Raw genomic sequence first — 23195 nt, 5'->3', positions numbered from 1 at the left:
AGTTTGGAATTTCTTGGAGGTTGTGCGTGATGTTTTCCCCCAAATATTTAAAGTTTTCTACTAGTTCTATGTCATTATTGTTTATTTTTACTTTGCTTATGCATAGTGGGTCTCTCACCATAATTTTGGTTTTTTCGTATGAAATTTTTAGACCGATTTTTCATGCAATCTCTTCCAGTGTTGACAGTTGGTATCTGGCCTCTTCTATATTTTGGGATAGTAGGGCTAAATCGTCCGCAAAGCCTAGGCAATTTACTGAGATACCTTTTCCAATTTTAACGTTGTCTTTATTTAATTTTTTCCAATCACGTATTATAAATTCAAGGGCACAGTTGCATAAAAGCGGTGACAGTCCATCTCCTTGTCTCAGTCCTGTTTTGATGTCGAATGGATCAAAGTACACAATCATATGCTTTCTTGAAATCAATAAAAGTCAATATCATATTTATTATATATAGCAAATCTTTTTATAATTCTCAACATTAAAATTGTTCAAATTCAGATGCTTTAGTCATATGTAATGAACTTAACAAGAGACTGTACAATAATTCTGGCTGATGTGATAGCAGTGGCAAATGGTAGCAAACATATTTATAACAGTTTCATAATTATTTAGTAAAACTTAAAACTTATAAAAAAAACAGACTGGAATGCTTTAGGTATGTGTAAACCTTTATCTAGATAACTGTTTAATTTGTTTGCATAAAGTTTAAGACATTGCAAAAGGAATTTGTGGAGATTTTATCCATATAGACCATACTACCTACATTTTTATATAAATTACAAGTTGGCAATAGTGTCCTCAGAGAAGCCATTGAACTTCACAACTCCCATATATTTCACAATAATTCATCCATAAGTATTCTTCAAATTGCTTAATTTATCATATATATTAATTCAGTTCACTAGTTCATAATGCATGTTTTTGCTGCTACAAATAAAAAAAGATTTGCTCTACTCATACCAGTTTAGGCGCCACAGTTTCAGTATGGAAATTTTGTTTATTAGTGTATCTATATTTGGATGCTTTCTTTGAACTTCTTACTTGTCTTAGGCGCCACAGTTTCAGTATGGAAATTTTGTTTATTAGTGTATCTATATTTGGATGCTTTCTTTGAACTTCTTACTTGTCATCAGTCAATTGCTGTACTTCTTCTTTCTTTCTTTTTCCTGTTTAGCCTCTGGTAACTACCGTTTAGATAATTCTTCAGAGGATGAATGAAGATGATATGTATGAGTGTAAATGAAGTGTGTAGTCTTGTACATTCTCAGTTCGACCATTCCTGAGATGTGTGGTTAATTGAAACCCAACCACCAAAGAACACCGGTATCCACGATCTAGTATTCAAATCCGTGTAAAAATAACTGGCTTTACTAGGACTTGAACGCTGTAACTCTCGACTTCCAAATCAGCTGATTTGGGAAGACGCGTTAACCACTAGACCAACCCGGTGGGTAATTGCTGTACTTCTGGATTCTTTGTATTTTCCATTACTTTTTAACTCATTATATCTAATATATTGTAAATAATCGGTAATGTCTCCAATTTTTTCCTTATTTATTTAAATCATATCCATTCACAGTTTTCTTCTAAACTTTGATTATATAATTAACAGTAGGTGTCAAATGTGTGATCCACCAAATAAGCTCTTCTCATTAGAATTACTAGAGTTTAACTCTTCAACCTATATCTTTATATTTATCTGTAATATTACATTTCAAAAGCTTGTCTACCTTGCCTTTCAAGCTAATATATTTTCCTTCAGCATTCATTTAAATTTGAAGTTATGATATGTTCAATATCGTTTTTTTATTTTTGAAAATCTGAAAATAGTAACCTTGAAAAAATGAAAAACAATATAGAATACTTATTTAAGATATAGAATACATTTGTGGTGTGTGTTGATAATTGAAGTTAATATAAAGTGGACTGTAGAATAAAAACATTTGAATTAAACATACTATGATATTAATAACTTTACTAATAAAAGAATATTGATACATTAAGTGGCGACTCGGCCGTATAGTATGGTTGCTCGTAGCTCACTAACTTATTACTATATGATACAAGAATAGTTCACTCTTCTGCCGCAAGGAAGCGACGCAACATACCGCCCACCAGAAATCGATATGATTTCTCAACTAAATAAAATGTTCGATAATTAATTCACTTAACAAAAATAGTATAAAGACTTAAAAGAGCACAATAATACAATAAACATAAGTAACATAATAATAAACTTATGTATTCTTAAAAAGAATGATAATGAGAAAATTATTAAGGAATAAGAACAAAATATATAAGAAATAAACAATAATAATGTAGAACAAGATGATTATTTTCACATAGGTAATACGGTTATACTGTTTAATTAACATAACATTAGTCACTGGTGGGTAATGGGCATAATTTTGTCACTGGCCTTTTAAACACTCCTAAGGAGTTTCGAACTGTTACCACACGAACTAGATTGTCTGGACCAGGATGAACGTTCTCAACTATTCCCAGCTTCCATTGAAGAGGAGGAATGTTGTCTTCCTTCATTAGCACCAAATTTCCAGGTTTCAGAGATGGTGATTCGGATTTCCATCTAGGGCGTTGCTGGAGCTGAGATAAGTAATCAGCGGACCATCGATGCCAAACATGTTGAACGCATCGCTGAACTAACTGCCACCTGTTAAGCCTGTTTATAGGGATGTCAGTTAGGTTATGATCTGGCAAGGAAGTAAGTGGGCCGCCTACAAGAAAATGTCCAGGTGTCAAAGGTTTTGGGTCGGATGGGTTGCAAGATAAGGCACATAAAGGTCGAGAGTTAAGACAAGCTTCAATCTGAGTCAGAATAGTATTGAGCTCTTCAAACGTAAAGGCTACATTTCCTGTCACACGTCGGAGGTGAAATTTTACTGACTTTACAGCTGCCTCCCAAAGGCCTCCAAAATGAGGGGAATTGGGAGGTATAAAGTGCCACTGGATGCCATTTTCAGATGCAGAGTTTACTATTTTTTGTCTCACGTGGCTAGTATTTAAAAATGAGTACATCGAGCGAAGCAAATTATTTGCGCCCACGAAGTTCGTTCCATTATCGCTATAAATGTTTGAACATTCTCTTCTTGAAGTAAATCTCCTCAGTGCTGCTAAGAACGCATGAGTTGATAAATCGCTGACTAATTCCAAATGTATCGCCTTTGTAGAAAGACAAATAAATAGAGCGACATAACATTTTGTTTTTATCTTTGAATTACGCCCACCATGCCGAATTGTCAGAGGTCCGGCGTAATCTATACCAGAGTTCATAAATGGTTTGTATGTTACCCGAGTGCGATGGCTCGGCAATTGACCCATTAATTGTTGTGACTGTTTTGCCTTAAACCGGAAGCATAATAGGCACTTGTGCAAAATTGATCTGATGACATTTTTACCATTTATTATCCAGTACCTCTCACGTAATTGAGAATGAACCAATTGAGGTCCTGCATGTAACATTCTCAAATGCTCGTTTATGACTATTAATTTAGTTAGATTGGATTTGGGTGGAAGAATAATCGGATGCTTGCCATCAAAATTCAATTGAGATAGTTGCAATCTTTCTCCTACTCTTAAGCAGTTCGTGCTGTCTAGGAATGGATGTAACGAATACAATTTACTATCTTTGGAGATGCTTGACTTGGTGGTCAATTTCTTGATTTCAGTTTGAAAATTAATGTTTTGGGTATGTATGATACAACGTAACAAAGTAGATTCCTTTTCCTTAACTGATAAGACATCTCTATTAATACTATTATCTTTAGTTTTCACAATTTTTTAAAATCTTATACAATAAGAAAGCGTATTTATCATTTTTTGTAAAGACGAAAATGAGTCTGATAAATCTGACAAATTTGTGGTTACCGCAAATGAAGTAGATACATAGCGAAGTTCACTTGAACAATCAGCTTGTAAGTTAGTTTCATCAAAAGGTTTATGATTCCAGTATTCTGACGGTTTGTTCTGGCATTCTGGCGATGCACCCCATCTGCTACTATTTGTGATGGAAATAATGACTGTGGGGATAATTCAGATGAAAAATTCTGTAATTTAACTTGCCCTGAATTAGAATTCAAATGTAAATCTAACGGTCGTTGTATACTTAATGCTTGGAAGTGTGATGGCGATCCTGATTGTAAAGACGGTTCTGATGAAGACCCTGAAATTTGCTGTAAGTATATTATATATAATTACAAAATTATTTTTTGAGTTTTGTAGATATTGATCTCAAACTCTATCTCCTATTTTTGCATGTCAAACTCAGTCACAGGATTAAATATTGTGTTCTATGCTAATCAATCAACTAAAAATCGTATATATAAGCCAACAAATTACAACTTGTTAATATTCAATTAGTAGGGTTGGAATTAATATATTCTAAGAACAATTCACCAGCACTTTTAATTTAAATTAAATATTTAGAGATTTTCTTTATATATTGACAAGCTATTTTAAAATTCTACTTAAATATGTTAATTGTTAATATAAAAATATATTACTCAATGTTGTCTTAAGTTTTTTTTATATTTATCTATAACTAAAGTACTCTATTTGTTTTATATTTTGCAGACAATAGGGCATGTGATACAGAAACAGAATTCTCATGTAAGAATGGCCGTTGCATTCCTAAATTGTGGATGTGTGATTTTGATAATGACTGTGGAGATGATTCTGATGAACCAGCATATATGTGTCGGTAAGTTGTTTTTTTGCATATTATAACAGGCATTTTTGTATTTAATCATATTATATATAATTTATATAATAAAATACATAAATTATATTTGTATTTTATTGCAACTATATATATATTGATTTTTAAGAATTAGTTAAGTAATACACAGAATGGACTGTGCACCTAAAAAAATAAAAAAATAGAGATATTCATTAAAATGAAGCAATTTTCATATCAAACTACAATTATATTCAATTTTTGATACTACAAATATTGAATGTATTTTTATTATATTAAGCATAAATTTTTTTGTAGATTATTTTTAACTTAAATTTTGATATTTTTCCATTTTATTTCAATGATCATTATTATGTATGTTTTCTTTTTCAGACAACGGAATTGTACAAATGGCTGGCAGAGATGTCCTGGCAGATCGAACTATCGTTGTATACCAAAATGGTTGTTCTGTGATGGTAAAGATGATTGTAGAGATGCAAGTGATGAACTACCTGAAAACTGTCCTAAATGTTTAGATACTGATTTCAAATGTAATAATAATAGATGCATACCGAAGTAAGTATTACGATTTACCTTTAAGTGGGTATTAAGTTTTACATTTTTTTAAAAAAACATAAAACTAAGCTATTTAAAAAATAGTTATGTTGTTCTACCAGAAAAAAGCAAAAATAAAATAATATTTTTTGCCATTTATAATTATAAAAAAAGTATAATAACCAATAATAATAATAATAACTTATAAAATATGAGAATGACAAAAGAATGCATAGAATAAAAATAAATATTTACTAAATTATTGATTACCAAAAAATGAGCAAAGAAACAAAGCGGCTGACTAAATAACTAGTCTACTCTTAAAGTAATAGAAAAACTGACAAATTAAAATAATGAACATTGGTTTATCCAATTGAAATTAAAATAAAACTGGACAAAATTTAAAAACATTATTTTACAACAAAGTCCCGAAAAGGTTTAAATAATATTTTGTACATTTAAAAAAAAAATAATTTTGACTTAAATATCATTATTTGCGTAACTATAATTCTAAAACAATCATAAAGAGTGTTAATCATTTTTTTTTTGTTTGCAGGAGGTGGTTATGTGATTTTGAAAATGATTGTGGTGATTTCTCTGATGAACAAGAAGAAATGTGTAGTAAACTTGGTTACAGATCATGTTCTGAATCTGAATTTCAGTGCAGATCATGTTCTGAATCTGAATTTCAGTGTAATAATTCTAAATGCATTCCAAATCACTGGCGTTGTGATCATGATGATGATTGTGGTGACAATTCTGATGAAAAGAACTGTGGCAATTTCAAATGCAAAGTGAGTGCTCTTTATTTTAGTTTCTTTAATAAAGTAATGGAATTATTAAATTTGTATTTGTTTTTTTCAGTCAGTTTGTTGTACATAACATATTTTATTGAAGCATAATATTTTGTTTTAGTCGCAGTTTTTACTACAGTATACAAAATATCAGCTGTGTTAAAGTTATCAATTTCATTGCGTATACAGTTATTTTGCTAACTAAAGTATCTCTGATATAGATTTTTGTTTGGGCTGGTCTGAAATTTGCTATTAATGACAGTTTTTTTATATCTAGTTTCTTATTTGAATTTAAGAAAAATTTTTTTTTTCTATAAGTTTGACACATTTTAAAATCAAAAAAGTATTAATTTTATGTGTCAACAGAATAGTGCTACACTTACTTAGTTATTTATTAAACTGTTTTCTTTATAATTTTTGTTATAATAACATATTTTATTGAAGCATAATATTTTGTTTTAGTCTCAGTTTTTACTACAGTATACAAAATATCAGCTGTGTTAAAGTTAACAATTTCATTGCGTATACAGTTATTTTGCTAACTAAAGTAGCTCTGATATAGATTTTTGTTTGGGCTGGTCTGAAATTTGCTATTAATGACAGTTTTTTATATCTAGTTTCTTATTTGAATTTAAGAAACAATTTTTTTTTTATAAGTTTGACACATTTTAAAATCAAAAAAGTATTAATTTTATGTGTCAACAGAATAGTGCTACACTTACTTAGTTATTTATTAAACTGTTTTCTTTATAATTTTTGTTATAATATATACATTTTTTGCAGAATGGAACATTCCAATGTAACAGTGGTCATTTGTATTGCATCTTACTTCCGTTGTGATGGAGATGTTGATTGTCGTGATATGAGTGATGAAATGAAATGTCCACCAAGATTCCCTAATGGCAGATACTGTCCAGAAAATAAATTTGAGTGCGCTAATAAAATATGTATTGAACATGAAGATAAATGTGATGGAATGGATGATTGTGGTGATGATTCTGATGAAAATTCTGCTATATGCTGTAAGAGAGATTTTTATTTATTGAAATATTTATTTATTCCTAAAGTAACAATAACATTTACTATAATTATTTATTTATTTTTTTTACTTTTCCTTGGTTCATAACCAACTTCAAAAAACAAGTTTTTTAGGTTCACCTCTGTATATATTTATATTGTCACTAACATCTTGAGAACAGATGATATGTCTGTTGAGAATAAACTAAAAATTCATTTAAACTGCATATTACAATCTAAAAGTGATCTAGAAGTGAATTAAATATTACAAATTTGTTAAATAAAAGTGAAATTTGCTTTAAATATCGCATTAAAAAGCACAAAATAATATTAACACCAATATCCAATTGTATGGAATTAACTCAAAACTTTCTCCCTTATTATTTCTTACTTAAAATAATTACTTATACATAATAAAATAATTTTTAATTTTAGTTTGTTTCAAAAACTCCATTTTTTAGATTATTTAAAATGTAGTATTAATATTTCAGACTAATAATAACTAAATGCAAAAATCTCCACTTACATTCAAAATATATGTGAACTTAAAAAACAAAAAAAAAAATCATTAAAAACCTAAACTGGATGTTTTTAATTAGTTAATTAATATTAATGTCAATGTCAACAATTAATTATAAAATGTTAAACAATAGATTATTAATTTAAAAAATTGTATTAGTAGAAAATGTTGTCATTACAAAACAAAAGTGTAGGTATGACATGGCAATTAACTTCAACTTTTGGAATAAATCCTTTTTTATATACGTTAAACAATACATCTTTGAAAAAAAATTGTGTTATTTTATTGCGAGTATTGCTTTTTATATTATCTTCAGATTCTCTTTTCACATGATTCTTTCCTCCACTTCAAGAAACTTTAACCAAGAGAATACTTTTGCTATTGTTGTCTAGGAAGAAATTGTAAAAATATTTGGAATAATACCTATAATCACTTCACCATTATTAATTTAAAAAAACATTTTCCCAATGTATTGTGTTATTGTAGGGGAAAACAAAGGAATTTTCATTTACTATACTGATACCACTTCAGCTCCACCATTCCTCCAAAAGAGTACCTTGGAGAAAAGTAGTTTGAAGGATATCTTTGAAAATTGAATGGTGGGATCATTAATTCTCGCATCTTGAATTCTTAATTCAGTAACACAACAATGTGCATATTATATAATTAATTTAGTTTTTGTAGGAAGGGGTAAAAATTGGGTTAAAGGGTGGAACCAACTTGAAAAAAAATGAATTTTCACCAGATGAAATTCTTTTGCTAAATTAAATAAAAATGACAGTTTTAATTAAATTAAAAAAAATTAACATATTTAATAAAAATGTATGCTTAATTATAATGAAAATTAAAATAAAAAGCTCTAGTAGACAAAACTGCAAAACACAAAAGATGCTTATTTATGCTTCAAAGTGTAATAAAAATTGTTTATAAGAAAATATGCATGTGTGTGATTTTAAACAGCTCTTGGTTTATGAAAAAATTGTATATTTTAGAGGTGAAAAAACCTCAGTTGTACAAATAAAATAAGTATGACCCTAAACCTTACTATCTTAATGATGCAAACTACAAAATAAAATATTAACTAGAAATCACATTTATATCTGTAAATAGGTACATAAAATTATTAAACATAATTAAATTTTTGATTAAAAAAACAATGATTTTTATCAAAATATCTTGCAAAAATCTATAAATTTTTCATTATAGACTCATTTGTTCAAAAACTGATGTAAAAATTTAATTGCATTTTCATTAAATACAATAATATTGGAAAACAATTATTATATATCAGAAAATTTAATCAGTTTTTACTTGAAAAGATACATTAGTTTAAAAAATAATCTGTTATAACTATGAAAATATAATTAATATATAATTACATTTTATAGAACTCAAAATTATGTTATACTGTACCAATATTTGTAGATATTTTTTTTTGAAACAAAAAGTCTTAATTGTTTTTAAAAATAGATTATATGATAATTAACTTGTATTTTTTTTTTTTAGCAACTGTTGTCAGCTGTTCAGCTTGAGGTAGATATCAGTGTGAAAATGGTCATTGTGTATCATTAGAAGTTATTTGTGATGGTAAAGATGATTGTGGTGGTGCTAGTGATGAAAATAATCATACGCTTTGCCAATTACCAGTTCAGATACCAGTATGTGCTGAAAATCAATTCCAGTGTGATAATGGTAAATGCATTCCTGATAATCTTGTTTGTAACTATGCTGATAATTGTGCTGATAATTCTGATGAGAAAGGATGTCGTAAGTATTATTTACTGAACTGTTATTATTATTTGCCTTATCACAATTTATTTAATTTCTGTTACATTTCACTTGAATTAAGAAAATTAGTTATAAAGTCCAATCCCCTAATTACATATTTTTTAATAAAAATCTTCCCATTAATATGCATGGTTAACTTTACCACTATTAAAACACTACTGTACGGTATGTATTACATATTGCTCTATTGATATGTTCTTTACTGTTGGATACTTATTCATACTTTTTAACATTACTAAAAACCATAGAAAACATGTTAAAAAAACTAAAAAAAACATATTAGTCGTATTATAATTTGTATTCTGTAAAATAAGCTGTATAATTTTACTGTCAAAATTCTTTAATCTTTACCAACAGAAGTTTTTAGTAAGTTATAAATGTGTACTACTGTTCAAATGTCTTCCCAACTACTTAATTTAACACTTTTACTAATTTATTGTAGATAGCAGTTTTTCATAGATCAGTTCTTCATAGAAACACGTATTGATTCTTATGAAGTATTAATATGCATGTTATAAAATAACTATAGCATTGGAATGTGCATTTCAATGGATATAATGTTAGCTTTGGTGTTAATTTGTCAATAAAACATTGGAAACAAATTTTAAAACCACCTGAAATGTATTATTCAGAGTGGGAATAAACTGTATAGTAATTTTGGAAAATATTTGAGGTAGTTATTCATAAATAATTACCGAATGTACATTTTTAAATCCCACAGAAAAATAACAATATTATTTTTTACTTGAAATCCTATTTCTGTGCAGGTTATTTTTTAATTTATTGTTAGCTATGTTAAATTCTACTTGTTCACCATTTTTAATTTACTTTTGAATTTTATTTACAGATTATGGAGAGGTATGTCCAAGCGATGGAACATATGGTGGTTGTGAGCATTATTGTAGAAATGTAACCAAAGGTTTTATTTGTGGTTGTTATCGTGGTTTTACTATCCATCCATTAGATTGGATAAAATGCGATGGTAAATAAAAAATATATTATTTATTTATATTTTTTCTACTACTTTTAGACCTATACTGTGTTGAACATTGGGAATGCTAGCATAGAAAACAAACCTTTGACTGTTTGGTAGTGTCAAGATTTGTCATCAATGCTATTACAGCAAAATAATTGTAGTAATACTATACAAAACTTTTGGTGTCTAAAATTATGTGTTTTTAATACCGTTTAAATTATAAATTAATTATAACTGTAATAAAGAAAAAGTGTACTTTGATCAGTAAGCAGTCTACTATTAATACTGATATCCTGAATACCCATAACCTAGAGTAGAGATCTTTCAAGTTTTACAGATAATACTTATGGTGTATCGTAATCGTGTTTATTGGATTATTAAAATTGACAATTTATATTTAGGCCACCAATTTTATGTTCTAGACTCTGCTATTTCTGGCTGTAACATTGTAAAAAATATATTAATATTTAGTTCACATACTTGGTGTTTGAAAAAGAATGTTGCGGTTTTAAATTAAATTTACTTTATTACACTTAGAATTACATGTGCATGTGTTCTACTATATATTTATTACAAGAACAAAGTACAAAGTTTTTACCTCTTAATGTAGCTTGACCTGTATTTACCTTGAATACCATACTCGACAATTATGGTAATTCATGAATCCATCAACATGAAATGTTTTCGGTACTTTCTTTAGACCTACCTGGTGAATGTCCTTTCAAACTGCCTCTGGTTTCCAAAAACTGTTCACACCACATATACAGTGTTTCTAAAATGGTGGGCTGCCTATATGGCTATACTTTTTTGGATTCTACTTGTAAAACTAAACAAAAGATATTAGGAAAAATGCCAATTTCTCCTTCGTTCTCCCACTGTCCGCCATTTTGTTACTGTTATATAATAATGTATATCTCAAGTTCAGATAGATGAATCAGATTAATATGTGGTAAGTGTCTTGGGAATAAAGTTTTAAAATTAGCAAAAAATCAGGACTTTGCAAATTACAAAATGGCAGCCATGTTTATTTTTCAATCTGTTATATCTACACAAATATTAGTTTTATCTAAATTTATGTTATCCTAAAATATTAAGCCTTTTATTTTGAACAAAATAAGATTTTATTTTTGAAAATCGGTTCACAAATAGTCAAATTATGGGAGAAAATTAATGTTATAATTTTGTGTCATAATTATTAGGTCTATTATTGGGAGAAAATTGTTACTTAATTCGATACTAATTTACAAACTAGAATTAAGAATAAATAAAAACAATTAATATTTCATGAAATTGAACATAAAGTGGAGGACACAAAAATAGACACATAATAACATCAATTTTCTGCCATAATTCAGCTATTTGTTAACCGACTTTCAAAAATAAAAGGCTTAATATTTTAGGGAATAACATAAATTTTGATAAAACTATTATTTATAGAGATATAACGGATTGAAAAATAAACATGGCTGCCATTTTGTAATTTGCAAAGGTATTTAAGTCCTGATTTTTTGCTAATTTTAAAACTTTATTAACAAGATACTTACCAAATATTAATGTGATTCATCTATTCATTCGAACTTGAGATATAAATTATTATATAAAAATAACAAAATGGCGGACAGTGGAAGAACAAAGGAGAAATTGTCATTCTTTCTAAGAATATTTTTAGTAATCAGACCATCAGTAATTTTGTTTCTGTGAACCACTATACATAGTGTGCTTTCTCTTATGGTCATATATTCGTACTGAAGCCTGAGTTCAGTACAGCTTAGCCTGTGCAACAATATAATGCAGTTGCTATCTGATGGAGAATGGGCAAACTAGAACATTGTTATCACTTTAAGATTATATATAAAAATGTATTGAGTGCTAGAAAATAAAAATTATTTCATTCTTATAACCCCAAAGTCCTTTTTCAGACACCCATTATTTAGCAGTAATTCAGATAAGAAGTTTCTTCTAATGTGGAAGTTCTACAGTTATCTGCTTCTGTTTTCTTTGACAAAGTAAAAATAATGCTTTATTTGAGATCTGTGATTACTAGTCCAGTCTCATAAATTTTCTATACAATCCTCTGTATTTCTTTCATCTATTAACTATTTATTCTTTCTGTAACGTAGTCTTTTATCTAGACCTTTGATATAACATTTTAGTTTAATTTGAGCAAAATTTTTATGGTAACTACAACTATGTTACCTGCTATTCTCATTTAGCTAGATTTCATAAGAAAGCTACCTATTGAAATAGGTACCATAATTTGACTTCTGAAAAATTTTGACTATCTTCACGTTTCACATCCCCCAGACCTCAATTCTTCATCAGCTCAAAGGTTTATATATACATTTATATATATAAAATTTTGGTTGAATGTGTTAATGAGCAAAATCGGATTATGGTAGTGGAGTTGGAGGCTTTTTAAAAAAACAAAATATCACTATAACTTTCTTAAAGTTCCTATTATTCTTTGGATAAGTTCCTAAAACTTATCTAAGTAAAGTTTTTTGATATCACCAAGCATTGGCCCAGGGGGTGGAAAAAATAGGGGTTTGAAGACAAAGAATCATATCTCCCTTAATAGGCACAGTATCAAATCAGTTTAAAGTGTTTCTTAATCCTCTCAACATTACCTAAAACTTTTGTCTGAAACAATGTTTAATATTTCTAACCCTTACAGCAAGGGATGACCGAAATGTTGCTGGAATTCTAAGGCGATGGGACTTGTATGCTAAACATGTGAACCTTTTTTCACATGCAACTATTGTTGTATTGAGTAAATTTGAAGTTTTTCTTAACTTTAAGGTGGAAACTTTTTTATCCCTTACTTAGCACTGGTGATATCTACCTCTGCCTTCCGATTTGCCAAAAGGGATTTTTTTTTACATCATTTCTTTTGCGTTTAATCAGTCTTCCTTTTTACTTAGCATTTTTAATTTCTTATATGTTATTCCATCTCTTTTTTTCCCAGTTTTTTCTTTAGTTTCTTAAAATTTAATGGACATTTTATAATTTCTAAATCTTGGGCTGAATAATAATAGTCTACACTTTTTTATTTGGTGTATGTAATGGAATCGTTTAAAGAAATTTGCTCTCATTGATTTCAGATTATGATGAATGTGCTCATGGAGCTCATCACTGTTTGCACCTATGTACAAATCTAAATGATACATTTAGCTGTTCATGTAGACCAGGTTTCACATTAGTAGATGGAATCAGTGGTGTCTGCTTTCACTGAATTTTATACAATGTGGACTGAATAACCAATTCCTAACATAGGTCTATCTAAATCATTTTGAACTTTTCAGAACACATTTTCATTTCCTCTTCTCTTCAGACCACCAAAATCACTTTTAGTGTTATCAGCTGTATAACTAACCAACTTTTCCTCAACACACATTTTCTTTTGCTCATTGCTAAGTGATGAGACAAAAACGAATAGAAGTAAAATGATCAAAAACATGTAGACGACTTACTTCACACACAGAAACAACATAAACACCTTGCCCCTGTTGTATTGCCAAATGACTAAGTAAAATAGGTGAGACCGGTAGCCACACCTCCATCAAAATCGACGTCAGCGCTTGCTCCAAGGTCAGCTGAGAGATGCACAGTCGTAAGACAATGTTTAAAAACACAATGTTGAACATATAGGCCTAAAATTTAAAAAAACCCTTCCCAGTCATAAAATTCTCAAACCCCAGACATTATTCTGGACAGAACTAATAAACCAGGACTGTCCGGGCTTATCCGTGCATGTGGTAAGTCTATTTTTGGCCATACAAGGTGGTTAGTTATCATACACCAAATATCTTCAAAATCAAAAATAGTGATTAACTGATCATTTGTTGAATTAAAATGGAATTCCCTATACTTTCTGCGTTCATCCATCATCTGCAATACATTCTCTGATATCCAATGTTTTCTACCAGTTTGCTTTGTTCCGCCTAAGTTTACTTCTGCTGATTTAAGAAATTCCTTTTTAACATTCTCCCTCTATATTCTTCTTCTATATTTCTACTTTATCGTTTTTACTCAGACCTATTGTGATATCCTCTTCAAAAATCTTCTTTACATCATATTCCTCAAGTTTCTCTAAATTCCACCGATTCACCTGACATTTTTTTCTTCAGGTTTTTAAACCCCAGTCTACAATTCATTATCACTAAATTATGGTCATTATTAATGTCTGCTCCAGAATATGCTTTGCAGTCGAGTTGATTTATAAATCTTTGTTTAACCATGATATAATCTATCTGATAACTTGCAGTAGCACCAGGGTTTTTCCATGAGTGTATTCTTCTATTATGATTTTTAAATTGGGTGTTGGCAATTACTTAATCATACTTCAGGCAAAACTCAATAATTTGGTGCTCTCTTTCATTCCTTTTGCCCAGTCCATATTCATCCACAATATTTCCTTCCTTGCCTTTTCCGATGATTGCATTCCAATCTCCAACTATTATTAAATTTTCATTCCCTTTTATGTGTTTAATTGCTTCATCAATTTCTTCGTACACACACACTACCTCATCATCATCATCATCATCATGGGCACTTGTACGCATATAGACATCAACAATCGGGGCTTAGGTTTTGATTTAATCGTTATTTTAATGATTCTATCCTAAGCTTTTTGAAATAGTCTACTCCCTTCCCTGGCTTCTTGTTCATTACAAAACCCACTTCTGCTTACCCTTTATTTGATGCTGAGTTGTTATTCTAAACCTGACCAAAGTTGTTGTTTTCCTCTTCCTACCGAACCTTACTAATTGTAATTCCTACTACATTTGCTTGGAAGCTAAAACAGCTGTAGTTTTCCATTGCTTTCAACTGTGCAGTACTCAAAAAATTTAGTGATTTTGTTGATATGGCCATTTAAGTCCTTCTGAACAACACCTTTTCAACTACTGCAACTACTGCCCTCTTACAGGAATCATTGATTAGTCTGGCTCTCAACAGATACCTCTCCAATGTGGTTGCATCTTCAGTCCAGTTACTGTATATCACTGAGCACTCAAGTCCCCTTACAATCAGCAAGGTCTCATGATTAATAGAGGGAGAGCTTGCTAAAATATATGAGCACATTCATGGTCAAGGTGCAATTAATTAACAATTATTTATTAAGAATTTCTGTCATTCCTTCTAAATTTACTATTTTCTCACATAAAACTATTTCAATAGTATATTAAATTTTGTTTAAATTTAAAAAATTTTCAAAACTGAAGGATACCGGAATACTTTTTATAATTCAAAACTGAGGTATACTAGGAGGTAGAAGCAAGTGTAGGTTTACATATGAGGTCTGTTCATAAAATAAGTGAACTTTATTTTTTTTAATCTATTCTTAATTTTACAGATTATTGGTCCTTGTCCCTTTCAAAGTATGCCCCTCCCCTATTCGCTTTTCCCAGCAGTATTTCCACTTCACAAAGCAGTTCTTTGTAGCCTCATTTGAAATGGCCTTTAAGATCTGTGACAAATTTGCTTTGTCATCAATAGTTTAAAATGGCATCCTTTCATTGCTGATTTTAATTTCAAAAATAAGAAATAAATCATAAGGAGCCAGGCCTGCCGAGTAGGGAAGCTGAGGAAGGACAATTGTCTGATTCTTGGCACAAAGCTGACAAATTGACAAAGCTGAGTATGCAAGCTCATTGTCATGGTAAAGGTAACATGAGTTGTGTCACCATAACTCTGGTCTCTTTTTGTGGATTTTTTCATGTAACCATTGTAAAATGCGTTGGTAGTACACACCCATGCACGGTTCACTGTTTCAACTTGAGGCAAGAATTCAAATGCACAATTCCATTAAAATCAAGAAAAACAGAAAGCATCACTTTGACATCAGATCAAGACTGCATGCTTTCGTGGGGCGTGGAGATCGTTTGGCGACCGTTGTGATTATAGAACTTTTGTCTTGGTCATAGTCGTAAACCCAGCTTTTGTCTCCCATTATGATCCTTTCATGAACGTTTGATCATCATCGGCTTGTCCAAGAAGTCCACCAACAAACATCCACTCAATGTTCTTTCTGCTGTCGGCCATCAAACAAGGAACAAACTTTGCTGCAAGTTCTCCGACACTCGAGCGGCTATTTGCACGCACCAGATCATTGATTTTCTGAACGCGGGTGTTATCAGGTGAATTTGAAGGCCTTTCTGGTTGAGGGTCATCTTCAATCGACTGACAACACTTTTAAATTGTGAAAACCATTTGTAACATTGTGTACAAACCAATGCAGTATCTTCATAAGCTTGTTTCAAAAGTTAAAACATTTCTGTGAAAGAAAAATTAAAAATTTTAATTTAATTTAATTTAAATAAATAAAATTTAATTTTAATTTTAATTTCAAGTCATTTTAATTTTATCAGTATGCAATTTTATTTATAACTTATTTAAACATTTTTATTACAGAAAAACTTCATCATCCATTGTCGTTAGATGTGTTTGAAAACAACTTGTACTGGACAAATAGAGACCTAGGAGAAGTAGGTTAACAGGATAAATTTGGTCAAGGTTTAGCAGTTGTATTAGTTAGAAACCTTATTAATCCTACAGGTGTTAAAAGTAAGAATATTATTAAACGTGTTAAGATCTTATCAAAAAAAAATCTGTGTTGTTTGTCTTTAGATATCTATAAATGTTGACCAGGGAATTTTATAGAGTATAATAGTGATTATTTACAGAAATAGTAGTATTTTCATTTCTAAAAATATAAAAATAATTACTCAAGTAGTGAAGTACTCAAGTAGTGAGTACAATTTATAACCTGCTGCCAATTGATATTTACTTTCGTTTTCTGCAAATGCTCAGGCTATTCACTTTATGAGCATTTGATGGTCGATTATAATGATAAACAAAACAAAAGTGCATATAAAGTGCTTTTAAAATAATTAGTTCAAAGTGTTTTTGTAACTTTCTTTCATAATAAGTTAATCTGTTTTAAAAAAAGTTTTTTTTAGAAATTTTTTTTATGTAATTTGCTTCTGTTTGTCATTACAATTGTTTAAACTTTTTATTAATTGATGAGCAGTTTTAATATATAAAAGATCTGTTGAAAAATTATAATACAGCCTTATGTTGTTTTTATTTGGAAGAAAGTAACATCAAAATGTCAAGCCGCTCTACTCATTAGGTTTCATGTTAATTTTTATTTTTTTACTTTTTTTATTTTTTAAGACAGTAATGATCATACAATTAAATAAATTAAACATAAACAATAAGCTTTATTATTGTTTTCACTGCCACATCTCAGTGAAAAATTATTAAATGGTTGAATTTTGATAACAAGACAATTATTTTCTGCTCAGTAATGTATTTTCAATAATATTAATTATATTCACTCAATATTTTTTTACATGTAAATAGTATGTCTTGGTGGTTAATCAAAATTTTGAGAAATATATGCTGCTGGTTTTACAACCATAGAACCAACAATGCTAACTAACAACTGATGATATGTTATTATTGATAATAAGCAACAAGAATTGATAAACTAAATGGACTTAAATCTCTGGCTTATTAAATATTACTTAAAAAATAGTTATATCTGTAGTTAAACCACAGTATACCACAGAAATCATTACAATACTTCACTGAGTGACCCGTGTTTTAATAGTCCATGTACCCATTTATGTTTGATTGTACCTGGAGGTCATAGATGCAGTTGTCCTGATACACAGAACAGTCAACTTCTATCAGAGTGTGATGCTCGTAAGAATTTTTAGTTTAATTGTTTCCTATAATAATATATTTCTACTTATTTCATTTTTAATTTTATGACAACCTTTTCAGGACACTGTCTTTGTTATTATAATCATAATTTTGTTAAACATTTAACGAAAACTACCGTTGTGAAATTTTATATTTAATATCTTTTTAATCTGTATAACATTAAGAAATTTAATTTTAAAATGGAAAAAATTTCAATTGTTTTATAAAATGTTAAATATTTTTGTAAACAGGAAAAAATAAATTACTCTTATATTAGTTTTTATTCTTATTCAGTACTACTTATATAATTTTTCACCTATTTTTAATGCACGGTCAGAAATGTTAATAAATTTTTTTTTTCTAATTGGTACAAGATATTATTATAAAGATAACACAGGAATGTGTTGGGTGCTACTTGATGAATAAAAATGGAAACATTAGCATTTGTCTGTATAAATTACATAAATCACCTACACAAATCACAAAATAAAATTAACTGGTTAAAATGCAAATGCATCAAAATATTAAATATATTGGAAAGTAATTTAATAATAAGTAAAGATATTAAATAATCTGTTAAATTCAAAACATAGCAATTTAGAAGATATTAATAAAAATTATTGAACTCATTTATTAAATGCATAATAAAGATGCAGAAAATTCACATTTTTTAACTGAGTGAGAGGTAAAAACTATGGTTATGAGAAATAAAATATTTTAGTTTATATTAAATTGGTGGGAGGATCCTTTCCTTTAAATAGATCAGCAGTATATTAAGAATGACAATTGAAGTGTAATAGCCTATTTTTAATAAACTGAGGTATTTTTCTGATTTACATTAAAACAGTATTATAATTTTAACAAAGGTAATAAATAATACAACTACACATCCATCTTTACAGTTTTCATTTCAATTTCACTTTAGAAAAACAGTTTTTTTTGTCTTAATGTGTCACTTCTTACCAAATTGTTTTATCTACTTCTGAAATTATTTTCTCAGTATTTCTCACGTTAATGTCTATATTAGTTAATCTACAGTATGCAGCATTATTTTGTTGTTAAATAACTTCTGGTTGTTAACCCACCAAAAGTGCTTAAGAATGAAAAAGATTGAAAGGAAAGGTAGCAAATTGGAGTGATTAAATTTCCTCTAATTACTTTAGTTGTTCCTTAATTTTAAAAAATTTTTTTTATTGTTTTTCCTTTCTAGTTATTACTTTCAGTAATATATGTATTAGTATTTTATATAAAATATTAATGTATTTATGGGAACAAGTAAGTAATGTTCAAACATTAATGGACGAACAGTTAGTATTACTATTACTCATCAAAATTTAGAGATCTCTGTTAATGCACAGGGTAGAAATGGATGCTGGACAATCCATTATAATACCATTATAATACAAAAAAGTATTATTAATACACTATCTAAACTTTGATAAGTAATTATGAAATTAGAGTATGAAATAATATAAACTCTATCCTTTACAAACTGATGATTTTGCAACACCTGGGATGTTTCATTGAAACTGAAGATTATTTAAGTATAAGGTTTAAGTTCTATCACAGATATTTAATTTCTTGATGTACTTACTAGTGGCTAATGACCATATGTGCTGATTGCAGCTGTGAATATTTATTACAATTAAAGAAATAAATGAGAGTTAAAAAAAAATTTTTATAAATAGAGGGTTTCTTAAGTAGTAATAATAAAATGTGATGAAGATCTGCTAATCTATTAACAAAAATAAAAAAATTATCTTTATTTCTTTTGAATCTTTCTTTATTAGATTGTAATGTTATAAATAGCTAAGTAATGATAACGTGTTTATAGTGTTTCAGCAGCTAATTTGTTTTAATTTTTTCAGCTTCAGAGCCACCATTACATGCACCACGTATATGCAAGTGTCAAAATGGTTATTGTGAAGAAGATAAAAATGGAGATTTGTATTGTAACTGCTTTCCAGAATTCAGAGGACAGTTTTGTGATATTTATATACAGCGTGCCAGAGTACCTACACTTGGAAATATGGCTGCTCTTCTAATACCTTTAACATTGCTGTTAGTTGTTCTTGCTGCAGCTGCTATTTATATTGTTATAAGAAAGAGGCCGTTGTAAGTTTTCATTAATTTTTATTTTAACTATTAGTAAATAACTATTTAGTGTTTCCTACAATTTATATTAATAATAATTTTCATTCTGTCTTAGTTTTCCATCTCAGTTTTTTTTTAATCTGTAAATATACATCGCTAATTAAAACTACAAATAAAATCGTTTACCCCTCTACTTTTCAGAGTACATATTTATGTAAATAAATTATTAAAAAGTAAGGGATGAGGTGGCTGTATTTCTGCATACTCTATGGATGCGCCAAGGGGCAGCAGGTTCTGAAAGTGGCAAGATAAGATTTTAATATCACGTTCCTAAAATAAATTAGATTTGCTGTTGAACCAAAAAAAAAAGGCATTTGAGGACACAATTTAATTAATTTAATAGTAAACACGCCTGTGTCAAAAAACGTTTTTATAAAAATAGTCAACATTCTGGAGATTTTTAAGGTATCTTGAAATAGGGCTTACCAAAAAGAAAATATAAACTTGTTTGGTTTTCCTTACTCAATCCATTTGAAATACATCAAATGTATTACTGTAGTATGAAACTTAATAATCAGTCAGGTTAGCTACATAAATCACGATACAAATGATAGCTGAATGGCTCACCTACCAAGTAAAAGGTAATACTTTCAAAATGTGTTACTTGACTTTAGCATTTTAAAGAATTGCAAAAAATTATTACAACAGTGAAAGGAACTTATTTTTCGGAGTGTTATATGCATTAAACTATGTGTACATAAAATTAAACACTGTATTCAATAAATTTTATTTAACTGAAATTGAGTTACTGGTTTAATTATGTATTATATAATGCGGAATTATATTTTTAAAAATGAAGTACTTTTATTTCTTTATTTTGTGATTACTCTACTTTGTAACAAGTCATTAATGTAAAATGCAGGTAATTAGTTGTTCTTTTCCAATTACAGACCAGTCATTCTACAAGGAGTGATGTTAATTAAACTGAATTTTTTTTTGTCTTTTTTGTCTTCAGTCATTTGACTGGTTTGATGCAGCTCTCCATGATTCCCTATCTAGTGCTAGTCGTTTCATTTCAGTATACCCTCTACATCCTACATCCCTAACAATTTGTTTTACATATTCCAAACGTGGCCTGCGTACACAATTTTTCCCTTTTACCTGTCCTTCCAATATTAAAGGGACTATTCCAGGATGCCTTATTATATGGCCTATAAGTCTGTCTCTTCTTTTAACTATATTTTTCCAAATGCTTCTTTCTTCATCTATTTGCCGCAATACCTCTTCATTTGTCACTTTATCCACCCATCCTGAATACAACCAAATTATAAATAATATGGACATCAAGCCCTGTAAGAAGACAATTGTAACAGTGTAAATATATTCTATGTAATTTATCTTCTGAGAGATGGATTTTAACTATTAGTTTTCAAAACTTTTCTCATTAATGAGAAAGTCTCCTCGCTACTACTCTTTCATTATATACTTGTCTGATGTATGCATTACAATTTACAAAGGTATTTTAATATATCTGGTTCATTATTATTGCTGTAAAAGTTGGGTGTTATTTGAGTACGTTAGGAAACATTTGTTTTGTTGTTTATTTCCTTTACAGCATTTCCTCAATATTCTGTAAGTGTTCAATATTTTGAAAAAGTGCTACTTTCTATTTCTCATATTTTCTCAATCAATAAAAACACTTTTAGCTTAAAAAAAAAACAAATATTAGAATACCTGTTAGAGTAGATGATCAACAAAATGCTAACTTCTTTACCAACTGACCAGTGATGTATCTAGATTATTTTAGGATGTCTATACTGAAATATTTTAAATATTTTTAATAAGTAAGATGGCAGCAGAAATTATTAAGAAGTAATAAAAGTAAGAAGTCAGAAGTCAGTAAGAAGTTAGTTGTTATTTGTGCATTAATAGTTGTCTAATATATGCATTACAGTTTACAAAGGTATTTAAATTTATCTGGTTACTTGCTTTTAAATTTTAAATTGCTTCAATAGTTGTGTTATTTGAGTACAATGTTCAAAAAGTACAATGATCTAGAATGGAGAAGTAATTTTCTTTCATGTAACAAAGCTAGTAAAGAATATTTTAATTATTTTATCTGGAATTAATATTTTTTGTTGTATTCAATATTTAACTTTGGTTATTACTGAGAATAACATACTCTATGTAAAAAATAATGCCATAGTCACAGGTGTTATTCTGATGTAGTTGTTACAAAAAAATTAGTAACTTAAGAAATTGTTTCAACAAAAATTAATTTCATCAATAGCACGCATAGCATTTTTTTCTACAATTAACAATTATTTTCTGTTTACAGTGGGAAAGGAACTGGCTTAGGCGGCCTAACTAATTCACAAAGCGTTTCCTTTAGACAAGGTACAAATGTAGAATTTGGTTCTCCTACTTTCTCTAGCAATGGTCCTGTCCAATTGGAGTAAGTATATATTTATGGATTATAAATGCAATGTTTTTTCTTAAATTACTGACTCGTATCTATAAAATAGTTAAAAATTAATTTTTGTATGATGAAAAGATTTTTTTTAAATATCCATGAAACTTATTTGTCCTCTGATGGTATGAAACTGGTATATGATTTTTACTCTTTTTTTTGTTAATATGAATTTTTTCTTTTTAAAAGTTATAACAGGTGAGATGTAGCATGACATGAAACTATAGCACAATCATTGCAGAGGGGGGAAATTATCCTCTTATCCAAGGAACAGTATAGAAGTTGTTCCAGCACCAAGAATTTGTTGATAATCTTCACATTTCAGATGTCCATCAGGAAATTGACCATGAAGTTTAATATACTAGAGAGAATTTTAACAGTAACACAGCAGCAGGTCATGGATGCTTAACCTGTTTTGAGTTTTCAGTAAAATACATTCCACCATCCTTTTATCTGAGAAACTTGCCTCTGTAGATTTTTTCACTTTTACAAAATTGAATCAGTTTTGAAAGACTGCCATTTTTAAACAATCAGAGAAATCTTGGTACACAGAGTACCAGGAAGATTATCACAG

At 29.0% G+C, this 23195-nt stretch overlaps 1 pseudogene; it reads left to right on the top strand.

Annotated features, from left to right (window-relative positions):
• The window catches only part of LOC142326855 (low-density lipoprotein receptor-related protein 2-like), a 56382-nt pseudogene that overhangs the window by 13317 nt on the left and 19870 nt on the right, over window positions 1–23195 (top strand).

Source organism: Lycorma delicatula, chromosome 6 (genome assembly GCF_047948215.1).
Source record: "Lycorma delicatula isolate Av1 chromosome 6, ASM4794821v1, whole genome shotgun sequence".
NCBI classification, from domain to species: domain Eukaryota; kingdom Metazoa; phylum Arthropoda; class Insecta; order Hemiptera; family Fulgoridae; genus Lycorma; species Lycorma delicatula.
This window is presented reverse-complemented; position numbering and strand designations above follow the sequence as displayed.